This window comes from Epinephelus fuscoguttatus, linkage group LG19, assembly GCF_011397635.1.
Source record: "Epinephelus fuscoguttatus linkage group LG19, E.fuscoguttatus.final_Chr_v1".
Classification (NCBI taxonomy): domain Eukaryota; kingdom Metazoa; phylum Chordata; class Actinopteri; order Perciformes; family Serranidae; genus Epinephelus; species Epinephelus fuscoguttatus.
In genome coordinates this window covers 11,060,451-11,084,046 of record NC_064770.1, presented here as the reverse complement: position 1 = coordinate 11,084,046, position 23,596 = coordinate 11,060,451, and positions in this window count along the sequence as shown.

Genomic DNA, 23,596 nt, shown 5'->3' with positions numbered 1-23,596 from the left:
AGCAAATGTGTCCCAAATCAGAATTGCTTTCTTTTTTTGGTCTCATGTAATAACAAAAATTGGATTTTTGTCCAGTCACATCTGGCCCATATCTGATCACTGGGCATGTGACCTCTATGAGAACGATCATATGCGAATAGATATATGTTTTTCCTTTACATTCATGGTTTCCACACAGCATACTTCACTGTGCAGGAGCAGATCACTCACCATACAGTGCCATAGTGGTCCATTGAAACTACATAGGCTACGTAGCTGTAATGTTGCCCCAGTCACCAACCAATAGAGCCTAACTATCGGATAATTTATGACAGGGACAGCAGTAATGTAGCCCTCGACATCCTTAAGTTTAGAGGAACTGTTCTTCTATGAAACTCTCTGAATCGTGGCCCCATCATTCCTTACTCCCCTCTCAGCCGCACCCACACCTCTTTCTCCACAGAACTACCAGCAATAGCTGCTAATAGAGCGAGTGGACCAAAAACCCATTTGTATGATAGCCTCTTATCCCGAAAACAAACTCCCATTGCTCTGAAGGGCCATTTCTATGAAAATATGCTGCACACTCTCCCAAACAGAACATGGCTAATTATTACGGATGAGTGAGTACACCATTACACCTATCTGTGTCTGTATCTTTTTCTGTACTTGGAATATGCAGATTTAAAATTAGATACCGGTGACACCTAACTGGAAGTTGTAATTTAAACATTATTTATTACTTATGAGGAAACTATGTACAGAACAATCTCTGAACTGAGCCCCAGATCATTTTTGGACTAAAAGAGGAAGAGACTAAACACTGCTACTCAAATAAGGATTTCCCTCAGTCATGAGCACAGATATTGACACAATTTATATTCGTACTTGTAAAAAGTACATTATCCTTACGAGATACTTGTTTCATCTGAGTATTTGGCTCAACACTCCTAATTTCTATGCAGAAAGACATCACTGAACCTTCTGACTATGGTGGGTTTTTTTTAAAGAGGAAGCCTGCATCTCTTTGTCATTCATAATCTTTCCCCAAATGCCTGTTTCATAAATATGACATTTTCATTGTTGCTCCAACTCGCATGTGTGTGATGTTATTTGTTGCATTTTAGGTGTTAGTTCACACTGATGTCAGATAGGGGTCCCTTTAAGAATGAATGTAAACAGTCCAGGCAGAAAGATAAGATCTGGGGAAATTGGCCATTAAGCCCTATAACGTGAACGTAGCCTGAGAGGCGAGCTGGTGAACATAGTGGGTGTTTAGCAGCCAAAGAAACAGATATTTCCCTGAGGAGTTGGTAGAGATCAGAAACAGAGGTAAAAATAGAGTGAATATTGGACTGACATTCATCAGGTGGACTCAAGCATGACTCTAAATTAATAATCACGTTGCAGGATTTCTAATAAGCAACTGTTTGCTGAGATGTTCAACTCAAGGTGACGATATGTAATTATTACATTACTGTAGGGCTGTAGTCATCCAAGGAAAATCTTGGTCGACTAAAGTCGCACATAATCTTCAATTTTTACTTCTGTGGTGGTGTGTCTGTGTCACTATGTCTGTGTGCAGTTACACCTCCAAAACGGTGGAGGACTGTGTTAAGTGCTGTAAAGTTTAGTTCAAATCAAACTTATATATAGTTGATTCAAAACACGCATTAAATATGGCTTAATAGAGACAATTTCAAACACAAGTACGCAAATTGGCTTCACTATAAATTGCAGAACTGACAGACAAACACTTTTATTTATCTGGACACATTGCCCCCACCAATATAACATGCTAACGTTATTAGCACAAGTTTATGGCTTTTTACATTATATAAATGAGCCTAGCATATAGCGATCTTTTCCTCTTCTCATATAAAACCAGGGACAACGGCAACATTTAACAAAGGTAACGGTACATAATTTGGCTCCATTACAATTCACAACATTCACCGACAAAACAACTGTCTTATACTAAACACGTTTTCCAAGCACATAGAACATGCTAACGCTATTAGTGCCAGCCTTTGGCATTTTACAAATTAGCCTAGCAACGAGTGGAGATTTCCTCTTCTCATATGAAACCAGGATAAATCCCGAAGTATAAATCCCTGAAGGATAAATCACACACAAGACTTAAAATGCTTTTTAAATGGAGGCCTTACTGTCTTCACAATTTCTTGTTTCTTATCTGTGAAATACAAGTAATACTAGCTTCAAGAGAAATGGTGTCACTATAGAGCTCATAAGTCACGCCCCTTCCGGTAGACCCCCATGGGACCTCTAGGCTCGGAAAATATGAATGAGAGTAATGGAGAGAAAATTATTATTTTCTGGTCCCAGTCATTAAATGCCTTGGATTACACAAATGTTTTGTGTGGGTCTAAATAATATTTTTTCATGTTAAGAGTTTGACAGTTTATTGTATGATTCTTCAGTTAAAGGCTATGGAAACAACATAATGAGAAAGACTACATGTCGCCTATGTGATGTCATGTCATCACACTTTCCCTCCTCTTCTCAACTCACAGTGCTGCTGCTGCGTCTTCTGCCACCATCTATGGAGCAATCAGATCAGGATGCCAGTGTGTTTCAAGAATGTTTCGTAGCTGAAACTTTCCACATGTCCAGACTTGTAGTGGTTTTCGCCACACTTAAGGCTTTTGTCCTCTCCTTGGAAGAAGGCGAAGTGTACCAGAGACACAGCCATGTTCCGAGTGCGAGTGGTGACGTATATCATACGCGTCGGGAGCAGCGAAGAGCTGTAGTCCACAAAGCGCTCTCACACAAAACCTAAAAGTATCAAACTTCTTCCCGCTAAATTGTAGCCTTCTTTGCACGAAAATATATATAAAAAATTCACAAACAACATATGTGAAATTCATTGCACATTTCAAAAGGGACCAGAAAATAATTTTCATCTAGCCATTGAAACACATTATGAGAAATCAATTTTTAAGGTCCCATGTACCGGAAACATGCGACTTATGAGCTCTATACAGCGACAGACAGGAGGTCTGCGTCACTGCGACACAGAGCGTTAGGAGGGGCGAGTCCAACTTTCTGTCAACAACGGGGATGTTTTGAAAACACCCCCATTTTCACAGGTAACTTAGCCTGTCCCCCCTGCCACAGGAAATAATGTATTAATCCTGGAAAGCTGTTGATGTAGCACTTTTGTCCTTATGAAAGTAACACAGTGATTATTCCACTAATGAGAATTTGGTCGGACGAGAGCATAGCGACCAAATAATCGACTAGTCGACCAGGAGACTACAGCCCTACATTACTGAATAATTTTTAGTAGTTTGTCATCATTCTGAGAATATTACAAAACTGGAGATGTCTAACAATACAATAAACTCATTTTATTTACCTAATTTAGTCATTCTGGTTTTCTTTCAGGATAGTCACATGTGTCATATGTTGTACAAATTGTAAAGCTATTTGAGGATAATTTGTAATTTTTGGTTAAATAAATGAAATTGTTTTGACTTGGGACTGTTAAAACATGTGCTTAGCTACATTTCACCACAGTGTCTTAGTATATCGAGGTTAATTAAAATCAGTGCAATAAAAGAATAAAAGAACAGACAGGAGTCATAGAGAGATGAACTCCCGGTCACCTCTGCATCATCTCCTGAGGATTTGTCATCTCCAACGCAATAATCACATGACATTTACAGTTGAGCTTCTTTCAACAGCATGAATAACACCACACACACACACACACACACACACAGACACGTAATTAATTACGGTAACATACCATCCTGCAGAAAGGAGTGACTTTTAAGGTTGACTGTTTTGGTTACATTGCCATGCTGTGCCGTGGACTTTTCACATTCTCAGACCTTTCTGTTAGAGAGCCCCCTTCACAAAGTGTCAAAAGATTTCCCAGCCGAGGCACATTAAAATGAACAAAGTGCTCACCAGCTCCCATTAGCTGAAGAATTTCTTTGAATCCGTGACCCTCTGGGAGGCCTGTCTGAAGAAGAAATAGCTCTCCTAATTAAGTGAAGGGATTGTACGCCGAGTCAAGAGTGGCGAAGCGAGTGGACATAAACTTTGACTAAAAAATAAAAGATTTTGCAGGGAAAGCACTTTCTTTTATGAAACCCAGGGGGAGAGCAGAACAGGAGAGCCGTGTCGTGTAACGTCTTATCGTCCACTGGCCCCATCACTAAATGCACAGCACTGGAGTGTACATTTGACAGTTGCGCAAACGACCATGGGGGAATGCTGAGGCGGCCACTGCGGTGCCTGCAGCTGATTAACTCCAATTGAGGACTCATTAACATTCCTGCCGGATCATCACATGCACAGTTGTTGATGAAAATCAGTACTGACAAGTCTATAATTATGGGACACTTCTGAATTGGTCTGGATGACCGACTCCTTACAGGATGAGGGCACAAAGCGAAAACCACCAACTCTGAGCGATGAGGACAAAAATGACATTTGCAGACTTGGGCCAGTTCTCATTGATTGCTTTGTCAACATGTAATCTCAGCGTTGTATCGCAAGGGGAAGGTCGTCCGAGCGGGACGGCCCAGGGGAGAATGTGAATAATGTAGATAATGTAAGTGAAACATAATGATGGCTATGCAGGGAGGGAACCTGTCATGCCCCCCTCTCCCCCATTCTCCCTTGCCGTGGTCTTGCTCCAGTGCCCTTGTCGTCGTCGTCGTCGTCGTCGTCGTCTCTTTTCCCTCTGTGCTTCAGTATGTCCCACTTTCACAATGGGCAAGATTTACCACTTTGCAGACGAGGAGAGCACACTTTCACCGAGATGAAGGCTATTTATTTTCCCCCCTTCAGCGCGTGGCAGATTGAGAGCTTGATATACAGGTTATCACTGGTGTATCTAGGTTTCCTCCGCTGAGGATCACACTCGCAGCCACATACTGTACTCTAGCCCAGTTCTATCTGGGGGTTGCACTGCCTGGTTCCTACATTCTGGTGATCATTGCTGTGTGCGTGTGTGTGGGACTGCAGATGTGGAGCTAAAAAAGGGTAACATGGCAGATGATAAAATATTGAGTCAGTGATTAGAGGCAGCGTCAGGAGCATTCTGAGTGCTTGTCATTCGTGTTAAGTGGGGAGGAGATATTGTTCATTTGGAGCTCCACGATGAACAGATGTCCACACGCAGCTCCCCTGGCAGGGGCTGCTGGAGTTGACAGATGCCCTGGACCTTGTTCCCACCTTGGACATCGTGATCAACACCACCTGTGTGAATCTCACTGCTAATTGAACATCTACAGCCCACTAATGGCCTCTGCTGCTGCTGTTAACCTCCTCATGTCTCTTGATGTGGAGCAGGCACAAAACAGCAGACTCATCCAGCTGTGGAAAACAGAAGATGGTGTTCATGTTTAAGCCTCACTTCAGCCAGTGTTACTTCCTGCTTTCAGTCCAGCGTTCTTTCTCAAACAGAAAATTAGGTTGTGGTTAATAGTGTGATATAACCCATTACCATGGAAACCAGATTGCCATTCTAGCAAATATGTCAAAGTAATAACATGGATGTTAGCATGGATAGCGATAGCAGTCACAGTATAAGTTATGAGGTTGGGAATTTTTCTACATCGCCTTCACCTGAAGGAAATATGAATGAATATGAATCCAAGGTTAGCTGGAATTATGTTACTTCTGAATTACAGCCACTGAGCTCAACTATCTTAAAGTCCAGTGTGTAGGATTTCGGGGGATATATTGGCAGATATGGAATATAGTATAATAGGTAAGTTTTCTGTAGTGTATCACATAAAAATTTGTCATGTTTCTGTTACTTCAGAAGGAGCTGTTTATATCTACATAGAGTGTGTCCTTGTCAGTGGGGGACTCAATAGGGCTATTCACGTTTTCATGTCAGCCATCATGGTTCACAGCCCTGAACAGCATTAGAAAAACATTGATTTTTGAGGTGAAACTGATTTATTCAGTGTTTTTAGTGGTTTAAAACACCAGGTCCCTTGTTTTGGAGGGAAAGAGACCTCTGTCAATAATTTCGCTCCCGGATAATACCTCCTGAACATATTGATCTTAAATTAGCAGGTGCTGGGCTAGTGTCTGGTCTCTGATGGGTCAAACTGTGTCAGAGAAACACTGATTTGTAAAGTGAAACTGCTTTATTCAGTGTTTTTACCAGTTTTTATCACCTGGTCCAGTTGTTCAGAGGTAGAGGAGACCTTTGTGGATAATTAGGCTCCTAGTAAAAACCTCTTGAACAATGAACACTGAAAAGATCCTAACCGGGAGTTCATGCTTGGCACATGGGAGAAGATTCAGCTGATTGCAATCTGCAATCCTCACCACTAAATGCCACTAAATCCTACAAACTGCATCTTTATCTGACAATTGACATAGGTAACTTTGCTAGCCTCTCTACCGACAGCAAGATAATGAAATACCCCAGTTTTAAGTCAATATTTTTTGTCAATGATAAATGATTGATAAATAATGAGTTAGCCAAACTGTAAATCGGCAACTTTGTGTCAAACAGGGCTTTCAGTTTGGGGTCACACTGTCAGTGTTTATTTTGCCACTACCAGCTGGCAGTCGCTTAGTACCTTTATCCCTTATGTAGTCTACTGTAGATTTTAACTTACCCATAATACACAAACTTGGTGAGAAAGTTGAAATATCCTCACTGACTTCCTTTTGCATCTGCTCCAACGGTCCATTTCTATTTCATCTTCAGTGTAGTAAAAACACATGAAAAATTGACTAGCTAGCTTACAACAATGTTTATTACTGAGATCAGAGACACATGACAACACACCTGAGCAAGCTTGTAGGATGACATAAGGCTTAACGTTTCTACTATTTTCATGCGTAATCTTCACATTTTTAATTTCGAGCACTGAATCTGATCTGCCACCTGCATGGTTAAATTTGGTCGTAATTAATTAACTATAAACATTTAGTTAAAGTTAGGGAAAGACCAAAGGGTTAGGTGATGGGATGTCCACCTCAACTCCTTCCAATAAGGTTTTGCAACCTCATCATCTCACTACTTCTACTTCTTCTTTATTCATATGGCCTCGTTGTCAGTAAAACTTTGTTTTAAGGTTGTCTTGAGTGTTGAGCGACCAAGCAAATGAACCAGAGGGCCAAAATCTCCCATGTTTGGAACATGCACATCATGTTTTATCTGGAATTTACTGCTTCATCCTCTCTCAGCATCTCCTCTCTTCTCCCTCTGTCTTAATGAAGCTCAGCGTCAATTCAATCAGGAAGACTTTCTTTATGCTATATCCATACACAGTTCTCTCTCTATCCCACTCCCATCACTTCCACCAATCAGCCTATGGGTGTTCCCTCTCCTGGTTAGCCAATCACACTTTGCCACGATCTCCTTCAGCCATTCATGTTGCTGCTGCCAAACTTTAAATCTGTTCTCCTCTCCGCTCCTGTCAGCTGTCATTCTAGGTGGAATTGTTGCTCCCTCCTCCACCTCATTCACCTCCAGTCACCAGAGCCCAGGGTGAGCTCATCAAAAGCCCATTCCTCTTCCCATCCAGATCCTCATCTCCCTCTTCATCTCATCTCATTATGGTGGAGAGATGCCTCTCCTTTTGCGGTTCCTTTTTTATTTGAGTCAAGGGTTGAAGGACAGGATGCTGTGGAGAGGCCTTTGAGACAAATTTGTGATTTTGGGACCACATAAATAAAATTGATTTGACTTGAGGATAACTGGATCTGGGCCATGCCCGATCATTACGATAGCCTTTTCATCTCATCTTGTTGTGTAAATATAAACATAACATAACAGAGAACATTATTGATAACACCTTTGTTGTTTGTGCTCATCCACTAGCACAGTTACTCAAAAACTCATACACCCTCAACAAGATTATTTTCAACGATAGTATTAGTATACACAGTGCAAAGTTTCTGCATTTATTATAGTTTTCCTCACTTCAGAATGAAGTGTGCTGCTTGTTATTTTCATTCCATAACACTACTTAATAAGCAGTGTATGGTTTATGTCCTGTTCAGCTGCACAAGGCATCATTTTTACGTAGAACTTCTTCTGCCTTATTAAACAATGGGGTGAATTTCAAACATGTACTTCCTCTTACTAATCTGCTTACATATGACATGTTGGACCTGCGATGTTCCCTGTAGCTTCCTATTGTCACCATCAGTTTGACGAAGCAGTAACGCTTCAATTAGTGACATTGTACCACAGTTAGTGAGAAATATAGTAAGAACCTCAGACTTGATGTGATATACGGCATTTCAGTAGATGATTTGGTGGCGGTGAGCGCAGCTTTTATGGCGGAACCAGCATGGTTTGACAGAAGCGGTACCTTGGGGTGATCTTGTACTTCAGGCCGATCGGCTCAGAGGTGGCAGGGCAGAAATATGAATGTCGTTGTCGCTGGTTGTGCAGCATATCACATTAATAAACCACCTCAATGCATCATTCTCTGGCCCTCTGGCCTGGACCGCTGCCCAGAACAAAGAGATTGAAAGTCATTTGAATCAGGGGGTGCAGAGCAGAACTTACATGAAATGAAAGCTACCGACTGCACCGCCAGTGAATACCAATCAGGCAGAGAAGGCCATCAGAGCGATTGGTTAAAAGAGATGGGAGACAGAGAGGCAGCTTATTCAGGTTTAGATAAAATACAACACATTGTCCAGATTTGTCCTCTAAGTTCTTTTTGCCCCGATTGTCACAAAAGTTTATGTTTTCAGTTTGAATCCTGCGTCGTTTCCATCCATGTTTACTTATTAAAAGACTTCACTGACTTTGCTGGCACATTTTTGCATTTCTTGGCACATTATCATCTCAATAAGTGGCATACTATTTTTAGGAATGAGCCAAGTGTCACCCATCTAGTACAAAACAAACAAACAAAAAAAACAACTCCCCTTATGTAATAATTGCTCCAAAGTGTTGACTTAGATTCTTAATTTCACTTGATTTTATTTTTCTCTCTGCAGATTCTCTTTCTATCTTAGCTTTTAGACACTTTCAAGAATTACATACAGCATTTTGCGAAGTGTTTTTATAGGATGTCACACTTACGAAGCATAGTTTAGGAGACACACTTTCTTCCAAATAGGGTACTTCCACATAGATCCACTTGCAATGATAATAAACCAAATTTAGTGTCACCCAAGACTGCCCTCTTTCAAATTACGACCTACCACATATGTTGTTTGTACAAGGAGCAATTACAACAGATACTTACGTTTAATAAGCAGCAACCTCTAATGGCTGTAGTTATTATGATGGGAGCAAAGGAGGAAGTCAGGTAACATAGTATAAAGAGCGATAAAGTCCACTTGGGTGAATGAGTCAAACAAACGCAGGACTTTTATGCAGGAGACTTGTGTTTGTGTCACGTATGAAACCACAGACTGAAAAAAAATAATCGATTGAACTACAGTGATGTCTCCCATTGGTTTTTGGATGGAATTTTGGCCATCGCCATCTTGTTTTTTCTAGGCCAAAAGTAACTATATGTGGACACAGACGCAGAGCTGTGGAGGAGTGAGGGGTGGATCTGACTCATAGACTGTAGCAACGCTTCTCAGACAGCCTATCACTTAAGTGGCCCCACTCCTAAAGATGTGTAACTTTAAGCCTTAATAAAATGTAAACGGATGAGTGATATAAAAATTCCGCATAATTGTCATGAATGTTAAAATTAGCTAAGACCACAAAAACAAACAAACAAACAAACAAAAAAAGACAAACAGAAAAAGGGTTTTTTTGTACTAGGCAGTAAACATGTTTATTATTGCTGTAAAATTGGGCATTTTAACATGGATGTCTATGAAGATTGACTCTGTTTTGGAGTCAGTCTCAAGTGGCCATTTGTGGAACTGCGGTTTTTGGCACTTCCGCATTGGTTTCATTTTTCAGCCTTGGATGTTGCAGCTTGTGTTAAACCAAAAGTAAACACTTATTATTTTAAAAACGCAATGAAGTATGTCACGTGAGATATACATTATTTTAGTAACACTAAAGCTGAACCATGATGATCTTTTTCCAGAAACTAACCACATAGTTTTGGGTGCAACTGCGACCATTTCACAATGTCAATCATATGTCTAAAAGTGCGACCATTAACTGTCATATACGTGCTATGCTGTTGTCCACCTGTAAGGGTGTTAATTAGGAAACTCTCCTGTGGGCCGTATTCGAGGGTAGGAACATACAACTTATGAGGACGTATAGGTTGGTGGACTTGTTGTGTCACCCATATCCATCATAAGGCACACCTTTTGCTTCTCTATCAGTTCAAGAACATGGCATGGAAACCACACGATCACCACATATTTCATACTTTAACTTATTGGAATGTTTTTACTCATGTTCATCCCATATTTCTATTCTTTAATGTGATTAGGGCCACAACCTAAAATGCACTGGTCTCTCAATAAAATAGTTATTTATACTTAAAGTGTTGCTCAAGTGTTGACCTTATTAAAGGTTTCATCGCTTTGATTCCAAAGTGGAATCAAAGTCCCTATCCTTTGTCTTCTTAAAAAACATCCAAATTATTTTTTATGGCTCATCTTGAACTCAGGGGCGGTTAAATAAATGTATCCAGTCAAATGTGATTTGGGATGACCCCGGCCATCATATAATACCACACTTGACTGTTAGCTAGAGTGGGCAGCCAGCAGATTCATGAGTAAGAAGTGTGCAGTCTTGTCTCTCTGCAGGCAGCTCCTTTCACGTCATGTGTTTTGCACTGATCAGCTAAGTCCATACGTAGACAGGTGTGTGCCTTTCCAGATCATGCCCAATCAAGTGAACTGACCACAAGTGGACTCTAGTCAAGGTGTAGAAACATCTCAAAAAGGATTAAGAGAAATGAAAGGCACCTGAGCTCAATATGAAGTGTCAGGCAGAGGGTCTGATATTTCTGTTTTAACTTTTGAGAAGAAGAAATTTGCAAAAATAAATGTCTGAAATCCTGTTTTTGCTCTGTCATTATAGGGTACAAGGCTGCAACATAACATGATATGTGAACTTTCTGAACTATGTTTAAATGCTTTAATGGGAGACTTTTACCACCTTCATTTCTAAATGTATGTAAATGTACTTTCCTTAAAGGATCTTGTAATAGGCTGGATGTTTGACACTTATGGTTCAAATATGCTTTAGTTTCAAACAAAATCACTATTCATGTATCCATAAAGTTTGTTAAGTGCACTTCTCCGCCTGTTTTTATCTTATCTGCCTCGTCACTGACTTTCATAACAACAGTGGAGACGATCAAGTGCACTGATGCTGTGTTTTTATTCCACAAGTACACTGAAGAGTAAGTAACTAAATTCTGAGGAGCTAATTGCTCCACAAGGTCCAGGAAATAATGACTGCTCCAACATAGACTGCCTGTAATAGGCTCTTTTGACATTTAGAAACAAACACTAATTACTTACAGTAGATCTGCTGCATGTAGGAGGTGATGAATGTGTATGTTTTTATTTAACAAATGGCTTGATTATTTTGCCTATGATTTATTCATTATGCATTTTCACCACTTTAGTCCTCATCACAGATTTTTTTTTAAATTTTATTTTTCCACTTTATTTATTATTAAAAAAATGAATTTAAGAAGTAGAGTCAACGTTTCCAAAGGAAACAAACACACAAATAGAAAACAGTGTAATAAGATACTAAGGTATCCCCATGATAAAAACAAACAGCATAAAAAAACAACAACAGCAAATTTATTTATTAAGCACATTTAAAACAACTCATGTTGACCAAAGTGCTGTACAAAAGGAATAAAATGCTAAAAAACATATACCTAAAAGACGACATAACTGTCAGGCAAACAGCTCACACATTAAGAGACACAACACATACAGGCATGCGTCAGGGAAGACCACGTCAGGGGGACTCAAACGTTAATGAATAAAAGGTGTGTGTGTCACTCATTGGTATGAGGAAATCAACTCACCAGTCTGTAAACTCTCCTGTCGAAATCTGCTAGCTAGCTAGCTAGGTTGAAGTTTTCAAATGTAAACATCAGTGTGGCAATAAAAGATGAACAGGCATGTGCTTTATGGTGAAGACAGACTGGTGTGATGGTGGCAATGTGAGGTGCTGTCCCATTCCTGCTCTAGATCACTGCTACAGCGTTTGGGGGAGTGGAGTCGCTGTCCGTTTTTAGGAGGAGCACCATGCGACAATCTTGTTGAGGTCCAGATTGGTAAACAAACTACGACGCATTCCCTCAGTGTTGCGCAAGATAGAGCCTATCAGAGTGTGGAGCACATTCCAGGACACCACTGTGGACGTCATCAATAACTTCAATGAGTTCTGTGGTGGATTTAATTTGTAAAACAACAGAAGCAATGATTGACTGATTGAGACTACAACCTCACAGCTGTTCACGCAGATATGTAATGAAGGTTGCCACACACTGCTAAAATTGTTGGTAGGTCCTTGTACAGCAAGTCTTATCTTTTCTAGCTTCAAAAATTGTTGTGTATCTGTGATACAGTGTTTAAAGGAGGGAGGGGTAGCATGCTTTCAGTTGAGTAAAATGAGTCTCCTGGCTAAAAGATCCTCACACTGGATACTATAATGGCAGTAAAATGATTTGGATGTATTGGTTTTTAAATATCTTGGAAAGGGCATCAAAAATGAAGGACAATTAACCTGAGAGACCCAGGCAAAACCACAATGAATGAGCTTGTGTTGCAGGTGAATTTATCTATTACAAGAATCATCAACTGATGGATACATCCTTGAGATTCAGACTTAAGAAAGATGAAGCCTGTGTGCCACCTTGAATCAGGACGTGCCTGGCACATACTGAGGATCGGTTTGTTCTTGAAAATATGTCTGATCAGTCAACATCCGCAAATTGCACACTCAGATCAGCCTCCCACACCTATCGATGTATCAAGAGAAGAAGAGAAGTTTCCTACTGTTGAGAGATACAGCTGTATGAAATGACCAAGGCTCAACCTCACAATGCTTTACTATACTTTAATATACAGAGAGGACAATAATCAAACAATATGGACTCATAAAAAAAAATCACCTGCGTTGCAATAAGGATGCCAACTGTTGACTGTTAATCAAATAATGACAGAGAATATGTTTAATTGGTTACACATGTCAGCTTATAGCTTAATTTGCATACACACACTGCGCTAGTGGCTTGAGAAAGACCCACTACCAGCAGCAGCACCACTGATGCAACCTCTGGATGGGGACTACCACAGCTTGCACCAGCCAAAAACTCAGGGAGGTGTGTGCATGTATTTTTTGTAGTGGTTTTTAGATGCGCATTACAGTTAAGTTATTCACAACTTTTTAGCACAAGGCGTGGACTCGCACTGCTCATCAATGTCACACTTGGCCCAAGCAGCCAATTAAATCAAGCAAGAGGTGCATTTATAGAGGGGCATTGAGGCAACCTGGTGTCACTCTAGAGTTGTTGAAACCTGGCGCTTGGTCAGTGATGAAAAAAGCTATCCTTTTACAACTGCATGATATGCAGCCAGTCGCCGTTGTTGTTTAATGGTACCTGGTTGCATCAGGGGCAAATGAGGTGGGACAAGAAAAGTTAAGGCAGCACTTCCTGCGGCAGGTAGTGAGGCAAGGGGACTGTGGGGCCTCTGGGCAACCTGCATAATGTGTACAACGTAAACAGAGCATGTGTGGACCCTGCTATGTGGTGGGTGTCAGTCATTTGACATTAGCAAACTCCATTTTCTAGCTAACACAAGCTAATCATTCACACTGTTAGTGCTGTGCTGCAGAGCAACAGGGAGGCAAGGCACCAATTGGCAATTAAATACAACTAACACATCTGAAAATGTTACCAGGGCTTGACGCTAACTTTTTTCCCAAGGAGCACATGTGCTCCTAAGTTGAAAAAGTAAGGAGCGCACAAAGAATTTTAGGGGCAAAATGTAAATTGATCAAATAATGTGTTTTCCGTAATAAATGTGATGCAAATAGACATTTACAAGCAAAATTATTTAATGAATTTGTATACAAAATGTACAGGAAGATAAAATCATCAAGTTTTGAAAAAGTATTGCAATTTAATTTTGTCTTTAATGTTATTATCTTATATAGGCCTATATTATCTTTGCAATATGATTATCTTATATAATGTTATTACTATCCTAAAACATTCTCCAGGTCCTCTGAAACTCTGCAGGACTTAAGCCTCTTTCACACAGAGCGCGATTTTCGCGGCGCCCACCGCTGGGTAGAGCGCAGAGCAAGTGGAGAGCAAGGCGCGTAAGACAGGATTTGCGGGAGTACAGGCTCGTTCAGGAGCTACAGCTCCATGGTGACCGCTTCCGGGTCTACTTCAGGCTCTTCTCTGCTACTGGAAGCGCCGAGGTGTTGTCACAGCGCGTTGTGGTGAAATTAAAAAAATTTCAATTCGAGCGCAGGCTGGCTGCACGCCGCTCAGCTCGGCGGCAGAGTGGTGCGCTCTTGCACCGCAGTAGCACATACACAATGAATGGGTTCGTTGGCGGAGGTCTGGCGTTGCGCGCTCTGTGTGACAAGGGCTTTATTTCCACCCTGCCCAGCAGCGGTACCGTGGTGAACGGTCCCTAACTGCGGGGAGAACGGAGCAGACTTCTCCTCCACACTTTGACTTATTTCCACCCTACCGACAGTGGGACTTATATTCACTGTGCCGACAGTGGCTTGGAAAACCACCCATAACTGTGTCACACGGGGAAGAGGGAAGAGGGAAGGTGGCTGGAGTTCCTCCATTTGCGGTTAGATTATCATATTTCTTTATTGACAAAAATATAGGTTGCTTTGGCTGATATTTTTATGCGCACATGTGCCCCTAAATATTTTTTACAGTTTGCACACACCTATTTTTAGTTGCAAATGCGAGTGAACCCTGGTTACATACATTTTTTTCTGTTTGATTAATTTTAATCATTAATCAGCTTTTACATCTTTTGGTTTGGTTACTCTGTGCCAAATGAAATGTTTTCAGTCATACTGTAGTTACTTGCTACTTAATTTGACAGATCTGTTTTTGAACTGAATTTCAGCACTACTACACTAACTACAGCACATGCACTTGGTTGTTTTTCCAGCCATTTCCCTGTACATTCATAGGACACTGTGGTCTGACAGAAGTCAAACAATCAGGGAAAAACAGTTAACAGTTAAGTTTCTTCAGTGGTCTCTAGCATAAAGTTTAACTCCGTATGTAAAAAATAGAAACCCATCTGATACCTAGGTCATAGGGCATCAGTGAGCTGTTTGCAGGTTAAGTATTAGTTATCTTAAGAGGGTACCGGCAGGTTCCATGATAAAACTAAACAGATATTGTGCCTTTGAGAGATGGAGCTACTGGGGAATAAAATATCTTCTGCTGTTCAAAAATTAAAGAAAATGATCCAATCCTGAACCTGTAAATAAAATCTAGCTTTCAGTTGATTGAATGAGGCAGAAACATCCGCCGTGCACAGATTTTTAAATCAGACAAGATTCTTCTCATGCCAAGAAGGAGCTCATCATGGATTTCGCTTAACATTTTCCATTTAAGGTCTGTGAGTTCTTCAAGGCAGCAGCCACATATTTAATTTAACAGAAACCTCAAAGGAGCAGTTTAAAAGGAAGAAGAAAAAGGTGTTTGTTTACACATGCTGAGACTGAAACTGCTGTTTGTCGTGTAAATCATAGTGTCAGGAAACACTGACGACCTAATTCAAATAAAGAAGAGGCAAATTAAGCTAATGTAATTTCAATAGCTCAATTGCTCCAGGTCTTAGTTGCTTTTCGATAAATTCCTGACCCTACTGAAATAACATGAGTCCCATTTAAAAAAAAAATCTAACTAAATTAGCTTTTCGGAATAGCCATTCATCACAGAGTTAATTAGCAAACATTACATCCGCTTTCACTTTGCAAAGAGCAGTTGGTGAACTATTTATTATCAAATGATTCAATCCAGTGAAATTAAAGAGACTCAAAAGGAGGCTTGTACTCTTCCACAGACATTGGAGATACATTTGCACAAAACAAGACAGAATTTTTGTACATCAGAGAGAAAACGTTCTTTAAACTTTTCTCCAGTACTTCAGTAGATCCATGTCTCAAAACTGAGCCACAGAAACATTTTTCAGTGCAGCTAAAATGGTCTGTTGGCATCAGATATTTGGGTTTTGCTGCCCTTCAGTTGATTGCATCTCTGTTTTTTGGTTTCACAACGTGCTCCTGCTCTGATGTTTCTCAGGCTGCCTGCTGTGCATCCTCCTCTGATTTGCTATCTCTGAGAGAGGATCCCGAAATTACAAGAGGTTTTATTTATTTATTTATCCAGCCCTTCTTCCATACTGTTGCTTTGTTTCCCAAACTGACAAACGTATTAGAGCTAATTGAATACGACCCGCTGACAGCTGTCTGAAATAATGAAGCCTCTTTTCCTCACATTTTCTCCCCAAGGATGGCCTCTCGCTCCTGCACTTCGGTCCACATCAAAGTGCCTTATCAGTGTGGAATCTGGGGCTGAAGGAATTATTGATCACACTGAGAGCCCAGGCCTCCATATTTACTGCTTCTGTACTGATGGAGAGACGATATTATAGAGCCAAAAGCCATGCTTTCAGAGTCAGGAGACAATGGTCGGACACTAGATGAGGTTTTCTGGGATGTTTTTTGTTATTTTAGATAATTCTATCCGAGCATCAGGGTACATGAAAGGGTGAAATGGAGCCAAAAATCTGTGAGCAACAGTGGAATACATGTATGATATGATTGCTTATAAATATATTTGATTATCTGGTTCTAAAATGGCCCAAACTGACTTAATAATTAGCTTTAAGCTGTAGCCAAAGTGACTGAGATGACTTTTTAGTTTGAAGCATCACACAACATGCAGTGTCATAAGTATTGATAAATGCTTTAGGACCACATGCAGCAAGGACTAATAACAGCTCTCTCAGTAAGTCAATTTATCCAGAGACAGTTTTATTCCATGTTGGTGTTCTTGGTCCCCAGAGGATGATTCATAAGCTGTTTTCCCATAGGCCCAGTTTAGACTGCTTTAATCACACTCTGCTTTGCCTTTTATCCTTTTATCCCCCAACAGTGTTGTCGGTTCGTTAGTCCACCACTTTGACTGAATATCTCAACCAGCATGGAATAGATTGTCATGAAATTTTGTACAGACATTCATGTTTACCAGAGGATCAGTTCTACTGACTTTGGTGATCCCATGATTCATCCTCTGGTGCAACTTTGAGGTTGGTGTTTGTGATTTTTAGTAAAACATATTTTGGATAGATTTGATACAGACATTCATATACCCCTCAGGATGAATTGTGATAACTTAATCATCAGGTCAGAAGGTAATTTGTCCAATATGTTGGTATAATCAAGTATCAAGTAAAAAGCTAATGAAATTCCCATCAGCTTCAATTGCCCGTTGTGTTAAATGTTAGTGACATCCAGCAGTGAACTTGTAAAACTGAAACTTTTCCCCATGTACCAAATGTGTAGGAGGACTGTAAAAATAATGAATGTAGCTACAGTGATGTTTTAGATTCCTGTTTTAAAGCCTTGAGTTAAATGGGACACAAATGCAAATGAACCTATCTCGAGCAAGTGTTTACTATACCATTTCTGCCAATAGATGCACGTAAATCCAACACACTGGACCTTTATGTGCTATTTGGCAAATGTTTGAATGCTAACACACCAAACTTAGATAGTGACTGTGGTAAAATCTACCTGCTAAACATCAGCATGTTAGCTTTTAGCACAAAGCCTTGCATTGCCTAAGTACAGCCCCACAGAACTTGCAGTGACTACTCATCGTCCCTCTAACCCTCTGAGCTTTTGTCGATACCCACAATTGGTAACAAATTCCGACTTGTACACCAAGAAGATCCAAATAAAACAGGCAAATCATGATGACATTCATTAAGCACATTCATGCTTCCCAGAGGATGAAACCTTTCAAATGTGAACACTCCACGTGATTCCTTATTAACACCACCTCCACTGTAACCCAGAGTGATGCATTGATTTCTAATGCAGGGTGACCCCCACCTGTTTAATGGCAGGAATACTCTGGAGATAACTGCTACCTTTGAATATGGATGTAATTTACAGAATGTATAAATGGAAATACTGAATTACTGTAATTGATAGGGCAGTTTTATGGAGCTGTGGTCTTATATAAATCTCTATTATGAACAATTTTCATGCACCAGATTGCAAAACAAAAATTATTTGTATTCCACTTGGTCAAAGTTTGTCTGGATGGTCTTCAATGCACTCAACAAGGCACACAGCTTTAACCCTGGGATCGGTGATCTGTCCAAACACTGTGGCCCACCAGTGTATTTTTAATGAGGCTGACTGATGCTTCCGTGTGTGTGCTGGATTAATACAGCCCAGTGTCATTTGTTTATAAGTGGAGATTGGCAGAAGAGGCCCTTGACATCTTACATAGTAATGAAAATGTAAATCTGCAGATGATTAGCCACAGAGTTGGCTGACAAGGTATTATAATGGCCTTGAGATTATAATGAGGTTATGTTAATAGACTGCAGCACATTAGTGATATATCTTTCACGAGCTTTATGATGAGAGAATGATTTCAGGCACTTCCCAATATACTGCAAATATGCCAAGTGTAACTTAGATTTTGTGGTATTAGACTCTGTTAAAATATCATACTGTTATTTCTTCAACAACCTTGCATCACAAATGGGCACAATGTCACAAATATTGTTGGAGGAATACTTGCCCACGAATGTGTTAAATTTGTAGTGGATTAAAGGCATGTATTGGGATTAAAACAATTAAAAAAAAACTGGTGGTTAATTTGACAAGACCTCCTTCCATTTTCACTTTGATGAAACCACACGTCAGCCAAAATGCCAGAAATCAAACAGCTGTACAAGGACTACACAATTATCATATCTCTGGGAAAACTTTCAAATCCAGACTGACGCTGACAACGTAACACAGGTGCATTCACAGTACATAAGTGGGTTCACATAGTTGAATGGACTCTGTCTTAAGACAGAGTACAGGCTACAGAGCACACCATGCATCCTATTGTGTAAGCACATAGGTTAAATGTATAGCAGTTTCATACTATAAACTATATTAGTCACAACTTGCGATCGAGATTTGTGAGATGTTATGGTTGCAGAGATGTGATTAAAACATTTGAGGCAGATCCAGGATCAGTTTCCTGTTATACATTGTTGACGTAAGTAATGTATGATAAAGGAACAGGCTCATAGTTCAATCCCATTTCACTGTTGACTGAAAGACTGAAATGATGTGTTTAAAGTATTGACTGCATGCAATGCAAATAATAAAATAATCATACACCCCACAACACTGGCCTACTACCAGGAAAGAAAGGATCAGACTACAGAGCATAATTCAACTTAAATTTGTAGAGAAACACAGTTCACAAAAAAAGGAACTTGTGATCACCTGCTGTTCTTTTCTGAGGTTGATATCTATGTTCTCTCTGCATGAGAACTAATGCAGCTCAGAAACCCCTGATATGGAAACTGATTAAGAAGCAGGGATGGTAACAGACGCAGTTGTGGGTAAAATGCTGTCTGCATCTGTAAATAATCGCAACTAGAAAAGTGCACTCAGAAGAGTGCAGATCTCCACCAAGCAGCCGCCAGAGCTGATCACAGGCCAAAACACGTTTCAGAAGCGTCTCAGAAGCTAATAAAAATACACGCCTTGTCTTTTTTTGATGGAGCTGATCATCAGTTTCTCCTGCTATTACATACTGTATATGAAATAGAGATAGCCTATAATGTAATTATGAGAATGAATGTTGTTTTAATAACTACAACACAGCCAAATGTTTGATCCATCTTGTTAATAACTGGACCCTCAGTATCAACTTTGTCAGTAGGCTACAGCACAACAAAGTAGGAAATAAAAATAAACACAAAACAGACAAAAAAAGAAACCATTTAACGCAGCCTGCTTACTTACGGTAGAAGCAAAAATATCAAGGAAAAATGCTCACCTTCTGAGACACTTACACTGTGGTACGAGGCTTTGTGGCAGATGGGAAAAAAAAACAACTGCAACTGGACTGCAGAGAGTTGCAGCTGTGGTTTTGTCTCTCTTGTCTCCCTTTTAGTCAACATGGTGATGAAGATAACAAAAACTGGGAACTGGTATTGTCCCTACTTTTAGTGGATCATAGAACATTGGGTATGGAATTAATCTGCAGATGCTCTGGCTCAAAAAGAGACCAAACATTTCTGGAAAACTCTGGAAAATTTTGGCTGATCGGTCCAGTAGTTTGTGAAATTAACTGCAGACAAATAGATATACACACTTAAACACACACACACACACACACACACACACACACACACACACACACACACACACACACAAACACATGATCCCCATGAGATAATAATACAGAAATAATGACAATTCTCCATTTAAGTTTGACCAAAAACCAAGAAACTTTTATGGTCTTGGGTGATCTTTATATCAAGCTTTTAATATGTACATTATCAATTATGTATTCCATTACAAAATTATTAATGAATTAGTTTTCGGATTTCTCAATCGCATTTCTCTAACATTAAGCATAAGTTTTTCTATTTTTGCATCATTTTATCACTGTGCATTAATGTATATTATATTGACCTTTCACTTTCAAGGTTAAATGTAAGTGTAGAAATATATATATGTGCCATACACTCCTCTAACCCAAGGCCTCCACTCTCACTTTCCACCTTGCTGTTTCAATGCCAAACTTACTACCTGTCTAACTGTGCTTTCTCTCACTTTTTGTGGACAGAACATGTATTTGCATTTTAAGATGTGCTTATTCCATAAAAGATTCATGAGTCCAGACTGACTATCCACACAGAATTCAGGAGGACTTTGGCTCAGACACCCACAGCATTAAAGTTCCAGACATTTTGTCCATATACTGCGTCTTTTAATAAGGGATGAGACTTAAAATGGAAACAGTGGATTCAGAGTTAGAAGTAAAGTATCATGATAGAGAAAGAATGTCTTTAAAATTGATCCAGAAAATGTCATACACCCCCTTGCTCTTTTTCCCCCTCTATTGTGTGGAAGTGTATTATTTATAGGTACTCAGGTCAAAAGAGAAGAAATACAGCCCCATTCATTACCTGTAAAACTTGAGAAATGTCCCTGCCACACAGCAGAAATACCCCGCAGAGTGTGAACAGTGTCAGAATGAACAGCAGACTGTTTCTCATATGGGGCATTTTCAAAGCACTGTATCTTATTTTATTGATTTACAATACAGCAAATCATTAGACAATCAAGCTGACTTTCCGCTGCCTTCATGCCTCCTGTACTCAAGAGGACAAACCTCTCATCAATCCAGATACAAGTCAGAAAATATCCTCATGTTCTCATTGTAACTCATTTTGCTTTTCAGTGAGATTATTTTCCTCCACTCAGAAGATGACTTAAGTGAGAAGGAACGCAGGGAGGCATTGTCTGAAGCACATGTCTGCAAACATGGCAGTGAACTTTAAAAGTAATTTATTCAGCAGACAGGAGCGGAGAAAGATTGATGTTCATATTTCATCCATCAATGGTTTTCATAATTCACTAGCCTGGTGGACGGGTGCTAGTCAGAGCTTGTCAAGAAAGCTATGGCAAGTACATTCTGGATTCAGCTGGCTTATTGATAATCAAATCTTACCAGTGAGCATGTCTTGTGGTACATTATGATCAGAGCAAACGTTGGTGTCTGGGGACAGGCGGGGGGGAAAGGCAGCGATGCCAACAATGCAGTCAGTGACTCCTCTACAGTCTGAAACTCAAACTCCACAAACCATGACTGCCATGATGTCACGTCCTAGCGACAAATGTCACCAGTGTGCAGTCAAAAGTCTAATTGAATACATAAATAAATTACACAGCCAAGTTAAAAATGTCTAATTTTCCTCCTGACGTTTCCTGTTTTTGCCTTTGCATATATGATTATGTGAGCTTTCCTGGTTGATTCGTCATTGGCTATTTCTTAGTTGTATCTTAATTGATAGGCTGAATGCTTCAAAAGACACTGACAATGTGAGTCTGTAATTGGGCCTGAAGGTAAAGATGAACTCATGCATCTTCAAAAATATTACTGCGCATTCACACCAAAAGCGTCATGAGCACCAGCGGTCGCTCAGGTCATCGCGCTGCCTGGCAGCTCTGGCAGGGCTTGCAGAAGGCTGCTAAGGGGCGGGGCTTTCAAGCTGCGCTCCATATGCGTTCAGCTGATCAGCTGTGCACAGGATGACTCGTAGGATTGACACGAGCCTATTTTACTTACCAGACAAACCAACAATTTCAGATACCCTTTTCCAGGCATCTGACTTCTTCTGGATGTCTCTGTAAATAAACAGAGACACATCATATAGCTCCGGGAAACCAGAGACCGTCACAATCAACTTCTCCTCCATTTTCGTCTTCTCTTTCTTTTTCTTTCACTGTCCCGTCTTGAGAATATTCACAGTCTGCAACTGGCTGCCGCTCACTGCTGCTTCGGCAGCGTCGCTGCTCATTTGCATAAAGTTGAACTTCTCTCAACTTCACAGTGACGCTCTGGTCGCTGGCATCGCGCTGCTCGCTGCCGCCGATGCTCCAGACGCCCTTCGTAGCAAGCGTACATTGAAAATGAATGGCTGCCGGCCGCTTATGACGCTCATGACGCTTTTGGTGTGAATGCACAGTTAGAGTGATAGCCAATCAACACTGAAGCTTCTACAGTACATGCTGGCCACAAATATGTAGGCTGCCCTGTGAGCAATGGCAAAAAAAGAAGATTTAGGCTAATCATCATCAAGGGAATATGACCTGGAGCTCCTTTACTTAATAAAAAGAAGACAAGAGTTAACTCAAAATATAGCTGGCATGAGTGCCACAAATGTGGAAAAACAATTAGAGCATGGTCCGCTAGCATAATGCTAACATATAATGGAAATCTTCATAGATGCGCTAACAGAAATTAGCATCGGCGCCGCAACGGCATTACAATGACAAACAATAAGGTGCAAGTGAGCAACTCTACATAAGCAAATACATTCTTATGTACTTACAGACATATGTTTCCTGTGCTCTATTAAACTTTAGCCTTGTTGTTGTGAACTCAACTCGTGCGCCACCTAGTGGTGTGGTGGAGCTGCTACATCAAGAGAGGCGGCACATTAAGTTTTAATATACCAACCAAGCCCCCTGACATCAAGCCTGCACCGCTTCATTTTAAATCCAAAGTGTGGACACACTTTGGGTTTTACACACTTCCAGGAAAGGCAGAGCTAGACATGACCAAAGCTGTGTGTAAACTTTGTCATGGACAGTTATGTCGAATCACAATACTTTAAAAATCGAATTGCAATACTTGTAAAATTGCAATTATTCAGAATCGCAATATAAATTGAATCGGGACCCAAGAATCATGATAGAATCAAATCGGGACAAAAGAATATCCTCCCAGCCCTAGTGAAGACCATGTGAATGCACCATAAAAGCAACTGACAGGCCTCAGGTCAGTTGTGGGCTAGTAGTGTCTGTAAAGGACGTACTATTTCTGTCGTCCCACATTTAGGCAAAGACAGCATTTGTTGCTCACAGCATTGTTGT